Here is a 14,278-nt window from a genome sequence, read left to right as displayed (position 1 = left end):
TCCCAGCAGGGACTGCTACACTGAGGCCAGGCAAGCCTGAGATCTGGGGTCCAGTACTGTTGTAGACCTGAGTCACCAAAACCATCTCACGAAGTGTGTACCTCCAACCCAGAGCAGCAGCATAACGCAGTTTATCTCCAGGACGGCTGCTGCAGCTCCAACATATCCTTCTTCAGAGGTGTATAATGTTCCAGATGTTTGTGTGTGTCGAGTCCCCCACTGTAGTGTTTTGTAGCTTTTGTTACTTCAATCACGCCTTCCCTATTTAAGCAGGAGTTTGGGGTCACATATATTATATATGCACATAGTATATAGAATATGTAGCAAGAGGAAAGGCTTTTTTTTTTTTTTCTGAAACAGGCTTTCCCTGTCTAGCCGTGGCTATCCCAAAACTTGTTCTATAGACCAGGCTGACCTGGAACTTAGAGATTTGTCTGTTTCTGCCTCCTGAGAGCTGGGATTAAAGGTTTGCACTGCCTGACTTTTTTTTTTTTTTTTTCCCTGACAGGATCTCATGTAGCCCAGGGCGGCCTTGAACTCACTATGCAGTTTAGGCTGGAAGCCCTTGCCCCTGATCCTCCTGCCTCCACCTCTCACTCACAGGGATTTCAGGTGACCCCAGGCCTGGCAGGAGCCACAGACTCTGTATACTTTCCCCCACCCCGACCCTGCTCTTCAAGTCATATGCGCTGCACTCAGGAGACTCTGAGGGGCTCCCCGGCACCCAGCATGTGCCATACCAGTCACTGCCTCAGTCTCACCGTCGCCGACATCTCAGCACAGGTCAGAGAGGGCCGTCTGGACGGAGGCGGGGGTGGGGGTGGGACGGGCAGGATGGGACTGAGTTATTGGAGAGGGGGCGCTAAGGCCAGACCCTGAGTCCCATCCCTCCCACAGCACCTTCCTCTGCATCCCATTGTCCACAGCAAATCACAAGGCCAGGTCACATGCAAGGGACGTGGACGCCCAGCTCCTGTTGGAAGTCACCGCAGGGCGCGCGCTCGAGGTGCCTGCATCTTAACTTCCACTGTGGACTTCCTGATCTGGCTTCCCCTTGGGAGGTTTGCGTCCATGCCGCTTCTCAGACGTGATGTGAAACGTCTCACGGTGCCAGCCCGACCTGCTGCGTTCCTCCCTGGGCCCCACTTACTCCCTGACCACCACCAACAAGTTCCGTGTGAGCTGCGCTGTCTCAGTAACACCCAAAGTGCCATGCCCCCGTCAGTCCCGAGGCTTCTTACGTAGTTGCCTTCCCGCCTGCCTCCCCCCACCCCTCCTCTGGCACTCTGCCTTCTACTGTTTATGGTAGCTTTCAATTTGATGTTCTCTTCCTGGGGGTGTCTCTCCAACTTGCCTGGGAGCCTCAGTTTGGTGAGCTCACAAGGCCACTGTTGGGCAGGTGTGCACAGAGCATTTTTGATGGGTGGAGCTGGGGTGATCGCGATAGAGATCAGAGCCCACGGTACGTGATACGTTGATGTGTGCGTCACTCGGGGATATCCTGAGCCACGCTCCTGTGAAAACCAGGAGCCTCAGCGTCGTCACAGTGACTGCAGCCTTCTTTGTGGCGTGTGCTGACGGGAGAGGAAGGGAGGGGCTGTGAGTCATGCATCACTAACGCTTCCAGTCACTGGTCTAGAAAATTGCACCAGCACGCCGCTCAGCGCGCGCGCGCACGCAATGCTGTGGTCTCTACTGCGTGCCAGAAAGGAAGCTGGGAGTCTCTGTTGCTTCATTATAGTTTATTTTTATTTTTGTGTGTCCACATGTATATGTACATGTGTTCATGCACCTTGTTGCACATGTGAAGGTCAGAGAACAGCTTGTAGTAGCCCATTTTCTCCTTCCATCACACGGGTCCCAGAGAGCATGTTCAGGTTGTCAGCCTTAGCGGCAAGTCCCTACACCCATGAGCCATCTGGTTGGTCCTTGTTAACCTGAGACCGTGTCTCACGTAGCTCAGGTTGGCTTCAGGCTCACTGTGTAGCCGAGGATGACTTTGAACATCTGATCCCCTGTCCTCTACCTCCCGAGTGCTGCGAGGACAGTCTTGTCCCGTTAGCCCAGGGGATGAGGTGCTGAGGTTAACAAAGCCAGAGAGTTATGAGTGTTAGGCAAGCGTTCTGCACTGGCCTGTCTCCAGCCCGGAGAAACACACTCTCAGAGAACGACTCTGGAAACTGTCCCATGGGGCAGTCACCCTCACAAGCCTGCCTTCCAGCCCGCCTTGGTTCATTGGTTCCTGAGGTGGCCACCTTGCCAGCTCCCAGCCTCACACACGAGGCACGTGGACAGCTAATATGCCGGGTTAGTTAAGGAAGGAGGGGCTAGCTGGGCTCACAGTTGGAAGGCACCATCCATGTTGGTGGGGAGGACAGAGAGGCAGGAGCATGAGGCAGCTGGTCACATTGTATCTGCAGGCAAAAAGCAGAGAGCTTGTGATGAGCTCCATATATTTATTATTTATTTGTTATTTATTATTGTGATGAGGTCCATTTATTCAAGTCCAGGGGGTGCTGCTCTTCTCTCCTTAGTTAAGTCTTCCATGTCTGATCTTATCCCAGAGGCTGAGCCATGATAGTGAAACCTCCTCAGAAGCGCTCTAGGAGACAGCGAGAGCTGTGTTTCCAGAATGAGTCTTAAGTCCAGTGAAGTTGACCATGAAGATGGGCCGCCATGACGCCTCAGCAAGGCCCTCAGAGAACTGGTTTGGAGTGAGAGGGACCAGCCTCTGGACTAGGCTTGGCCACTCGCTGTGTTCGCTGTGTGCACTGTGATGGATGTTGATAGTCTGGAAAGCTCTCTTACAGGGGTGGGGAGTGCTCAGATACCTTCCTGGGAAGTGATTGGAAGATTATCAACTCGACACAGGGCCCCAGACCTTAGCACAACTGACTCCATGATGGAAGTTCTATTCTGGCCATAAAACAGCACATAGACAACACCACCTGCTAAAACAAAAGATCTAACCCATCAAAGCCCATACTTCTGGGAAAGTCTCTAAATGTTCTTTCTAACTTCGAGTTTTGGCTTCTGTAGCTCTGCTTCTAGCTAACTGTTCTTACTACCTGAGTTATGTCAAGCCAGGATGTAGTTTTTCTGAGAAAGGCCAAGGGCCACACTGGGATCTCACTGGCCTGCTAATAAAGACTTTCTATTGTGGAGGTTCTCAACCTTGCTGATGTTGGATTCTTTAATACATTTTCTCATGCTGTGGTGACCCTAAGCCATAAAATTATTTTCGTTGCTACTTCATAATTGTAATTTCGCTACCATTATGAATCATAATGTAAATATTTGATATGCAGGACATCTGGTGTAGGGCCCCTGCGAAAGGGCTGTTTAACCTGCAAAGGGGTTGCAACCCCCAAGTCTGAGCAGTCTTTTCTGGGCTATTGTGTTTGTTTGTGTTTGTTTTGGTTTTTCAAGACAGGGTTTCTCTGTGTAGCCCTGACTGTCCTGGAACTCTTTTTCGTAGACTAGACTGGCCTCAAACTCACAGCAATCTGCCTGCATCTGCCTCCCCAGTGCTGGGGTTAAAGGCATGAGCAGTCTTTTCTGGTGGATATCCCACAACATTTCTGGAAAAGGTTCTCTCAATTGAATGGCCTATAGGCAAATCTGTTGGGCATCTTCTTAATTAGTGATTGATGTGGGAGGGCCCCACCCGGGAGGGCCCCGCCCACTGTGGGTGGTACCATGCCTAGGCTGGTGGTCCTGGGTTCTATAAGAAAGCAGACTGAGCAAGCCATGGGGAGCAAGCAAGTAAGGAGCACTCCTCCGTGACCTCTGCATCCGTTTCTGCCTCCAGGCTCCTGCCTAGAGCTCCTGCCCTCACTTTCCACTGCTGATATGTGACCTGAGAGTTGTAAACTGACATAAACACCGACCTCTGCCTTAGTTAGGGTTTCTATTGCTGTAATAAAACACCGTAACCAAAAGCAACTTGGTTTTATTGTTCAGCCTGCATTCTTGAGACTGAAGAGGGAAGTAAAGAGGGAGCCATTGTGAAAGGCAAGTATAGCTGCTTTATCAACTAATGACTTTCTATTTTAACAGGACATTCTCATCAGTAAACAAAAGCCACCCAGGACAATGAGCCTTTGGGAACAGGGGAGCACATAGCTCCTTCCCAGAAGGGATCTTGGAAGGCAGAGGGGGAGGGAGACCACGAGGCAGAGACAAAAAAAGTCAATAAAAACCAGCTCTCTGCCACCCATGAAGCGAGAGGGAAGGAAGGTTCTATGTTAACTGTGCAGGGGGGGCGGAGAAGGAGCCCCCCACTGCTCCACCCCCTGAGTCCCATAAACCTAATGGTGCAGACACTCGGGGGAGCCATTAATCCCACAGCAATTAGCGGTTCTCCAGCAGCCGTCATGCCCTAGGCTTTATCTGGTGTACGGCGGCGCTGACCTGCAAAGGGAGGACGCCAGGGAAACAGGAGCAGGGGGCCGCCTTCCACGAGGCCCTTCAAGGTCACTGAGCAGTCCATGGCGTGGAGGCAGGGCGTCATCACAGATGGCCTGGCTACTCTCCGTTTGCTCTGTCTCTCCACACTTTGGCTCTTTGCAGCTGCCAGTCACAGCTCACCACTGTGCACTGGTGTGATGGCTTGATTGTCAACTCAGCTACGTCTGGAGTGAGCTAAAACCTAAGTGGCTGTGTATACCTATGTGGGATTTTTTTTTCTTTCTTTCTTTCTTTCTTTTTTTTTGTTTTTTTGTTTTGTTTTGTTTTGTTTCTCTGTGTAGCGCTGGCTGTCCTAGACTCACTTTGTAGACCAGGCTGGCCTCAAACTCACAGCGATCCGCCTGCCTCTGCTTCCTGAGTGCTGGGATTAAAGGCGTGCACTGCCACCACCACACCTGGCCCGGATATTTTTTTTTCTTAATTAAATCATTTGAGGTGTGAAGACCTACCTTTACTCCAATACTTCTGAGGTGTGAAGACCTACCTTTACTCCAATACTTCTGAGGTGTGAAGACCTACCTTTACTGCAATACTTCTGAGGTGTGAAGACCTAACTTTGCTCCAATTCTTCTGAGGTGTGAAGACCTACCTTTGCTCCAATTCTTCTGAGGTGTGAAGACCTACCTTTACTCCAATTCTTCTGAGGTGTGAAGACCTACCTTTGCTCCAATACTTCTGAGGTGTGAAGACCTACCTTTACTCCAATACTTCTGAGGTGTGAAGACCTACCTTTACTCCAATACTTCTGAGGTGTGAAGACCTACCTTTGCTCCAATTCTTCTGAGGTGTGAAGACCTACCTTTACTCCAATTCTTCTGAGGTGTGAAGACCTACCTTTACTCCAATTCTTCTGAGGTGTGAAGACCTACCTTTACTCCAATTCTTCTGAGGTGTGAAGACCTACCTTTACTCCAATACTTCTGAGGTGTGAAGACCTACCTTTACTCCAGTTCTTCTGAGGTGTGAAGACCTACCTTTACTCCAATTCTTCTGAGGTGTGAAGACCCACCTTTACTCCAATTCTTCTGAGGTGGGAAGCTCTACCTTCAATGTGGGGCCTTACCGTCTGCGGGCAGCCTGGATAAAGGCCGTGGAAGAAGGGAGCTTGCTCTCGTTGGCTGCTTGCTCTTGCCCTTGCTGGCAAGTCTGTTCCTTCACTAGCAGAAGAGCCTGCTTCAGGATTCCAGGGTGTCCTGACCACCAGCGGACACATCCAGTCTTGTGGATGGAGCAGCTACTGGAGTCTTGGACCTTCCTTTGGTAGACAGCCATTGTTGGACTAGCTGGACCACAGCCTGTAAGCCGATCTAATAAATTTATATATAATATGCACACACACACACACACACACACACACACACACACACACACACACACATACACACACACTGTTCTATAAGTTATGTTCCTCTAGGGAACCCTGACTAACATTCCTGGTGTCTGATCCCAGAATCTAGGTTCCAAGAGCCTCCGAGCCTCTGCAGGAGATGGAGGCTGTACGGTGCTCACTTCCTGAGTGGTCACAGATGGAGGCTGTACGGTGCTCACTTCCTGAGTGGTCACAGATGGAGGCTGTACGGTGCTCACTTCCTGAGTGGTCACAGATGAGACTTGCTCAGTCTTCTCTATGGGACGAAGTGGTCCCCAGGAGCCCCTTCTCTGTCAACCACAGAGCTCAGGGAGCTGGAAGCCACTCAGCCACTTTAGCCTGACTCTACCCTGCAGCCTCGGCTCGGTCTGCAGCCGTGGCCACTGCAGCTAATGGTCATTTCACAGACAAGCCTAGAACCTTCTAGGGCCTGCATTTCGCAGCTCACAATGTCCCCAACTGCATCTATCCTTGCCTTTGGGGGAAGCTTGGGACTCTAGCTTCTGAGTCAGGCCCCTCCCACCTGCGTCTGCAGTGGGCAGGGACACTGGCCTTGCTTTTCCTGTCTCCCAAGCTCCTTTCAGTGGCACAGTCAGGACAGACAGGCTGACATGTTTCCTTACATGAAGTCTGGTGTGGGGGGCAGGGGGTGGGGGGCAAAGATCAGAATGGATTCTGGATGCTCCCTTTAGCTGCAGGTTCCAGCACAGTCCGTCAGAGCGTGTTGGCTCCGTCAGCATGTACAACCGGGACACAGCATACTCCTGTGACTGCAGGAAGGTCATGGCCTGCCCAGCTTACAGGGTTCCTGGCCTGCCGCAGCTACACAGGGAGAGCCTGCCTCAAAATTTCAAAATCGAATGTGGATACTGTGATGTCAGCAACAGCTTTGTTTTTTGTTTTTTTGTTTTTTCCTTCAGGTATCACACTAAGATGTGACTTATTTTGACACTGAGGTTTGCGAGGCCATAAAGCAAACTCCCTCGCTCATGTTGCTGAGTCTCCGTGCTCTTGCTAAAAACTTTAATTATTTTATGTTTGAGACACGGTCTTGCTCTGCTGGCCTCTAACTTACTAAGCATCCCAGACTGCCCTGGAACTCATCTCCTGCCTCCGACTCCCCAGTGCTGAGATGACGGGCCTATGCCACCATGCTGTGCACAAATATTTTGTAATTCCAATTACTGCTCTGGGGACTCAAGCTCAAAACCCACGTGAGCGCTGACCCCGTGAGGAGTAGGTTGTCCCTTCACCAACCTCAGCCCTGCAGCCCTGTTCTGGCTTCCTCCTCTTTGTCCCAAGAGGCAGGCCAGTCATCACTGAAGGTGGAAGGGTGTGTCTGTCTCAGGCACTTCCTCTACCAGGGAAAGAATGAGCAGAAAGGGCTGGTAAAATCATTTATGGACACCGAGAACAGATAGTTCCCCACTGTCCAGACACAGCCTTGCTTTTCATAAACATAGAGCGTTGGAAACAACTTCCTGAAGCCCCCGTCCCAGGACCTCACGGGGTGGCCTCCGGAGTGTGCTGAAGAAACCGAGGAATGAAGGCAGCTGCGGAACGACTCATCTGTCTGCAAACCCTGGCTGGCGGTCATCCCTGCTGCCCTGCTGGGGAGGCTGCCCGCTACCTGAAGTTCTGAGTTTGTGAACAGTCCATACTTCTCCTTGCTAAGGGATGGGTGGAGAAAGAGATGGCACCAGCACCGAGGTGACCTGAAGCTCCCTCACCTGTGCTCGCAGCCTTCCTCTACACCTCTGCCCTGTCAGCAGCACCCTCTGGGGCTGGCTCCTTAGGCCTGAGGCGTTCTCAACAGTGTCTCTCAGAGCAGGAAGGTCCCCAGGTCTAAATCATAATCCTGTCTTTCATAAGCAGGGAAGTATCTTCCTGCTCACCTCGCCCCTGCTCTGCTTTCCTCACCCCTGCTCTGCTTGCCTCGCCCCTGCTTTGCTCTCCTCACCCCTGCTCTGCTCTCCTCGCCCCTGCTCTGCTCTCCTTGCCCCTGCTCTACTCTCCTCACCCCTGCTCTGCTCTTCTCCCCTCACTCAGGCCTCGCTCTGTGATGCCATGGATACCTTGGATGATGGGACCCCTGACTTGGTCACATGCCTCTCACCTTCCTATCACTAATCTTCACCTTGCCCTGTCTGTTCCTTGTCCCCCCACCCACTCTTTGTCTGCAGTCCTTTGAACTCTATATCTGCCATGTACAAGGTTGTCCCGGTGGTAATGCCTCTTATTTCTCAGCAGATATTCTTGTTTTTAATTTTATTTTATACATATAGGCGCTTTGCTTGCCTATGTATGTGTATGTGTATGTGTGTGTATGTATGTATGTATGTATGTATGTATGTATGTATGTATGTGTACCATGTGCGTGCCATGGTCTGAGTTCCTTGCTTAAACATTGAGAGAGTTTTCCCTACCCCTGGGAGAACCAGGGTCTCCGTTAAAAGCAGCCCCGTCACATGGACGTCCTTGGAGTCCGTCTGGAGACAGACACAGGTGGGAATTCTTTTCTCCAGACCTCGTTCACATCCATTTTTCCAGACATGTTGCGTTCGTTCAAGTCTCACTCAATTTAGCAAACAGTAGAGACGGCCTGACAGCCAGAGGCCCTGCCCACAAGCCACAGGCCTCACTCTCCAAGTCCTGAGCTCGACTCAAGCCTTCCCCACGTTAGCAAGGCCAGAGGCAGGGGTGGGCAGGAGGGGCGGCCTCTGTACAGGCCCTGAGCTCTCGGCCATAGATCCCCTGGGTCCTATGGATGCCTTGCTTTGCCTTGGAGACTTGGTGTGGGATAAGTCCCTGAAGAGGGCATCTCCTGCCACAGTTTAGATACTTCAGGAGTATGCCAAAGGAAGGGGCTTTGCCCTTTAAGAGAGAAATATCCTTCAGAGCTCCCCTCCTTGAGGAGCTGTGGTGTGGTAGAGGCCTGGAAGGGACCGGTCTTTCGAGGTGGCTGTCAGTGATGTGTTTGTGCGGGAGCGAGCCATGTGGTGGGCGTGTGGTACATCCTCATACGGAATCAGCCATATGGCCTGGACTGGAGTCTGCATGGCCCGCCCAGCAGGACCTTCTCTGGGTGGCCTTCAGGCCTCATTTATGGTGCTCTCACGGGAACCCAACTGCAGGGCTGGGTGACGGGCACTCTGAGTTCTGAGAGGGCCCAGAGTCACTGCGTGTCGGCCCAGCTGCAGACTGCAGGGCTTTTACCTTGGATTCGGGCATATTCCCAATTTCTAATTTGCTTTATTAACAGTTTTGTACCCAAAGGGCCAAAACTCAACTCTGTGAGGCTTAGGACTCCTGGACCAGGATGCCCCCCACTTGCCTGCACTTGGCCCCTGTGAGAAACAAGATAACAACAAATTCAACAGGCTGGTGCAGGCGCAGCCGTTTTGAATACACCATTCTACATAAAGGGAAGCCGGCAAGCACAGCTGCAGTGCTGATTGGTGCGAGACAGAGGTTTCTATAGTTACAGGATCCTGAGAAGTTCCTGTCACAGTTTCCATAGGCTGGGACCTGCCCCTCCCCAAACTCCCCATCCTACTGGTTCGTGAGTTCGTGAGCTGCTCTCCCTCCTGGAGCTCCTGCCGTGTCAGCTGCAAGCCCTCAGCGTGCTGGGCCCTGCTCCCTCAACCCCAAGGTCTGTTTCATGCTAACGCCTGTGAGCCCTTTTCCCTCCCTGCCTACGGTGAGCCCGTCTCGCCCACACTGACATTTTGTAAAGCTTTGCTTCTGTCTGTCTAACCCCATTGGTTCTGGAAGCTTCTCGGGTGCCTCTCAAGGGTAGAAGTTCTTGGTCTAAATTTTAGCCTCAGCACATCAATGAAAATTACAAAAGATGTTCTATTTCATAAAAGCAGATTGCGGGCACCATGGTTCTTGGACCAAACAAGGCACAAAGTCAGAGTGTGTGACTGGGGAGGAGACAGCCTCAGCCTCTGCTGGGGAGCTGTGCACTGAGCTGAGGACTTCAGTGAGTATTGGGGGGGCATCCCCATGTACATCAACCATTGGTTCCCACATACAGCAGGCACAGCGACAGCCATGGCTCTAGTCCCAGGGGCCCAGTGCAAGGGGCTCCCAGGAGACCTGAAGGTGCTAATGCTAGCCTGCTGAGAGCAGGCCACGCCCTTGGAGGGACGACACCCCCTGCCCGGTCCCTGACAACCCTTCCTACCCCCGAAGCTCAGACTCCTGTTGTTAGACAGTGAGCTAAGGCTCTCCTCTCCCAGCCTTCTGTACCCACGGCCCCTCCAGGACCTTGTCTGGGCCTGCTGGAGCAGAGCGACAAAGAATCCTGCTGTCGTCCCGGCCCTCCATGTTCCGTGGAGTTTGTGAAATGTTCACCCTCACCGCCTGGTGGTGCTATCTTAGAGGCTGGTGCAGCCTTTAGGAGGCGGAGCCTTGCCGGGGGTTGGGCCTTGAAGGTTTATAGCCTAGTAGCCCCTGGCCCTTGCTTGTTCTAAGCTTCCTGACTGCAGCTGTGGTGTGGCTAGCCACCTCGTGCCCCTGCTGTCGTGGGGACCCACCCCACACCCACACATCCTCCTTCCCCTTGTGTCTCAGTGGCCTGCTTTGTCTGGAACCTTGTTAGCTTAGCTTAGCAAGAGGCTCAACCACCTTAGCTGCTCTCAGCAGCCTTCCCGGATATACCTGTCACCCGCTGTGGCCACCAGGAGTAGCCACACAGGACACAAGGCCTCTCTGCAAGGGTAGTCTGGGCAAGGCCCTCACACTGACATGATTTCTTGGGATCCACACACTTCCCTGTTGGGGGAAGCCTGGCCTCAGGAACTGCCTGTAGAGACCCCAAATGAGAGAAAGTCCCCAAGACCACAGAGCCAGGGCAAGCTGCGGTCCTGGACACCTGCCAGGTTGGGGGTGTCCCTGAGGTCACACTGTCCTGTCTGTGAACGAGTGGCCTCCAGGCTGCCTGGCTGCTTAGAGTGTGGCTCTGCCTTTCCACTCAGTCCTGGAGCAAGGCCACCTCAGGCAGGAAGACAACTTTGCACTTGCTGTCCTCTTCATGAGGACATGTCACCAGGCCAGCACAGATGCAGGGGAGCCCGACAGACCCAGATGGTCCCTCCCAGATTCCCAGCCCCTGAATTTGCCCTTCCCCTGCACTACAGCACCCCCACAGGGCAAGGCTCTGCAATCTGAGTTAATGGTGGGTAAATCTTTTATGGAGCCCTGCTTCCTAATTCCCGCTGAGAGGGGAGAGGGTGTCAGACCTCAAGCAGAGTTTTTCAGCCCCGTGGAAGTGGGAGGATGGATTCCTCAGCTGGTGGCCCTGGCACAGGGACGCCATCGCTGTGCCTGGCCAGGAGATGGGGCGGCACCACACGTGCCTCTCTCTCTTCTCCCAGCCTGGGATGATAATGCAGACAGGATGTGTGTATGGGAGGCCAGAGGCCCCACCTCCTCCAATCACCGCACAGGAGCGGGAAGGCAGTGTCTGAGCCATCATGGGTCAGGGCCGAGCAGAGCCCCTGTGCTATGGGTTAAAGGCCCTGTCGGTGGGGGGGGAGGGGCTGGAGAGCTGGCTCAGTGGTTAAGAGTACTTCCTAAAGGACCCAGGTTCAATCCCCAGCGCCCATATGGCAGCTCAAAACTGTCTGTAATTCTAAGATCTGACACCCTCACACCAATATACATAAATTAAAATTAAATAAAATATATATTTTTTAAAGGCCCTATCGTGTCCCCCACCCCAGACTTTCCTTTGGTGTCTTTTATTTTTTCATTTTGTATGTGGCTATGGTACCACACTGTTGCCAGAGCAGAGCAGCCATCTTTGTAATCCCAGCTGTGCCTGCTTGCAGTGGGTTGTCACAGCTGGGCTTATTGATTGACACTCCCTCACCAAAAGAGGGGGTGAGGCAGGCCAGAGGACCCTCACCTGAGTATCCAGCGACACTTGCCAGCCAGGTGTAGGCAATTCTGCCCCAATTGCCCATGGGCTCGGGTCTGGGGCAGAGCTAGAGTCTCTAAGTTGGGGGACATCTAAGGGAAAGAGGCGGCTATCTGTGCTGCTGTGCTGTGCAGACGCCGCAGTCCGTTCTGAGTGAGGACTTTGCGGTGCGGTTGCTTTGGGGTGGCTCGTGCTCCTGTCACCCTTCAACCGTGTGCCGTGGCAAGTTCGGTAAGCTCCTTGGTTGTGCCGGCTGTGATGGGATGGTGCTTAGGATGGAGGAGCAGGAAGACGTTGTCTACTGTCTGTGAAGGAGAGTACTCTTGCCATGGTGGGCTGTAGAGTGTCTGTGCTCACGTGTGCTCAGGAAGGTCAGAGGTCAGAGGTCATCATATGGCATTGTGCCCAGTGTCCCTCCGCCTTGCCCCTTGAGTTAGGGTTTCTCACTGAGCCTGGTTCAGCTAGAGGGACTGGCCAGGGAGATCCAGAGGCCCTCTTGTCTCTGCCTCCACTACATTGGGATGATAAGTGTTTGTTACCACATCTAGCCCTTTATCTGGGTTCTGGGGATTGCACTCCGGCCCTCATGTCTGTGCAAAGCATTTAACCAGCTGAGCCATCTCCCTCCCTCCATCCGGCTCTGGAGCCTGGAGGCCCCAGGAAGCAGGATGTGGGCAGAAGTTGGTCTGGCTGAAAGTTAGGTCTGTGTTCCCCTAGCTGCTCCTTGAGCCAGAGCCAGAGCGGCACGGGATGACGGTCTGGAGGCCAGTGAGTTTGGGGACACTGGGCTGCGTGAGGTTTGACAGCTGTCTTTACAGCAGGACAACTCGGAGCCTTGCCCTTCCAGGCATATTAGCAGGGCCTGCTCTGGCCGAGGCTCAGTGCCTATCACCAGGAATCCGGCAGGCTGCCACTCAGGCTGCTTGTTTTGGCAAATTGCAGCACTTCTGGATGAGAGCCCAGAAAGCTGAAAATGGAGGTAGGGGTGCAGAGGCCTGGTGAACTTCAGCTGTGATCCTAAGAATGAGCCAGGGGTGGGGTGCTTCATCCTAAAAACAGGAAGCTGGGGTTTTGGGGTTTTTTGTTTTGTTTTGTTTTGTTTTGAAGACAGGGTTTCTCTGTGTAGCCTTGGCTGTCCTGGACTCACTTTGTAGACCAGGCTGGCCTCGAACTCATAGCGATCCGCCTGCCTCTGCCTCCCGAGTGCTGGAATTAAAGGCGTGCGCCACCACTGCCTGTCTAACATAGTGGATTTCTATAAATCAGTCTTGAATCTGGCTGGCCATAGTGGCACATGTCTTCAGCTACAGCAACGTGGGATCATTTGGGCATAGGAGTTGGAGGCGCCTGCACAAACAAGATACCATGTGAAGTACATAAAACCCTGGTGGCTTGCTGGCCTCCTCAGCGCACTTTGTTAACTTGGTCTTCTTGGCATTTTCTGTAGACAGGACAGTGTTGTGTGAGGGGAGGGCGTGTATGTCTTGTAGACAGGACAGTGTTGTGTCAGGGGTGGGGTGGGTGTGTCTTCTTTCTGATCAGAATCCCTCTTTGTCCCATTTTCTCACTTGAGTCATGGCTGACACCTCTAGTACAGCAGAGCTGTGGTGACAGCCACCATCCTGGTCTTGCTCCTGCTTTTCGGAGACTCTGAGTGCTGGCAATGCCATCAGGAAATGAGGGCCTTGGCTTTACTCTGCCACTAACACATCTTCCAGACGATGCCACAAGAGGTGCAAAGTGAGCGATGGCGGAAGTAAACAGAGAGTGAACGTGGTAGGGGCAACTAATGATGCTGCATAGAGATACAAACTGCCTGGCCGTGTTATTAAGGCGATACAACTCAAACGCTACGGTTTTGATAAAATGTCGTGTGTTGGAATGGGCCCCCGGTGCAGCATTTACAGTGCAGTGAGGAGGCCTGAGCAGATTTGGAGACCAGGCTCCAGGACAGTGAGATTAAATACACCTCTCTCCTTTTTAATAACTAAAAATGCTGCTATTACTATTCTGTGTGTACACGATATGGGATGGCTTATATGCCGCAGCATGTGTGCTCAGAACAGCCATTCCGAGTTCCTCCTCCTCCCATCCTGATGTGCGCTAAGGGCTTGTGTGACAAGCATCTTTACCTGTTGAATCATTTCACTGTCCCAAACCTCTGTTCTTTATCATTTACCCAACCTGTGGCATTCAGATATAGTAAGAAAACTGTAAGCACTGAGGGGCATGTAAGGACGGGTGAGAGCCGTGAGGTCCAAGTGCCCACATGCACAGAGGCAGTGAACCTTCTCATCGGTGACAGAGAAGCAAGTGCTTATGAAAAGCGCACAATTCTACTCTGGGCTATGAGGCTCCTAACTGTTCAGCTCTCCAGAGGAGGGAAGGCCCATTTCCCTGAAGAGTGTGGCCGTGGTAGGTCATGTGGCCGTGGTAGGTCATGTGGCCGTGGTAGATCGTGTGGCCGTGGTAGGTCAACCACACTCCAGTGGACAGCCCTCACTCAGGGTATA

General features: G+C 52.6%; 1 protein-coding gene across 1 annotated transcript in view; it reads left to right on the top strand.

The window, feature by feature from the left end:
- Positions 1 to 11,881: 11,881 nt before the first annotated feature.
- DNAH17 (dynein axonemal heavy chain 17) overlaps positions 11,882 to 14,278 on the top strand; it is a 119,418-nt gene continuing 117,021 nt past the window's right edge. Inside the window, exon 1 of the mRNA XM_084749025.1 lies at positions 11,882 to 11,996. The gene's annotated coding sequence lies outside the window, so the exon portion shown is untranslated. The remainder of the gene's footprint in view (positions 11,997 to 14,278) is intronic.

This window comes from Acomys minous, assembly GCF_964271855.1.
Source record: "Acomys minous genome assembly, chromosome: 12".
NCBI lineage: Eukaryota > Metazoa > Chordata > Mammalia > Rodentia > Muridae > Acomys > Acomys minous.
This window is presented reverse-complemented; position numbering and strand designations above follow the sequence as displayed.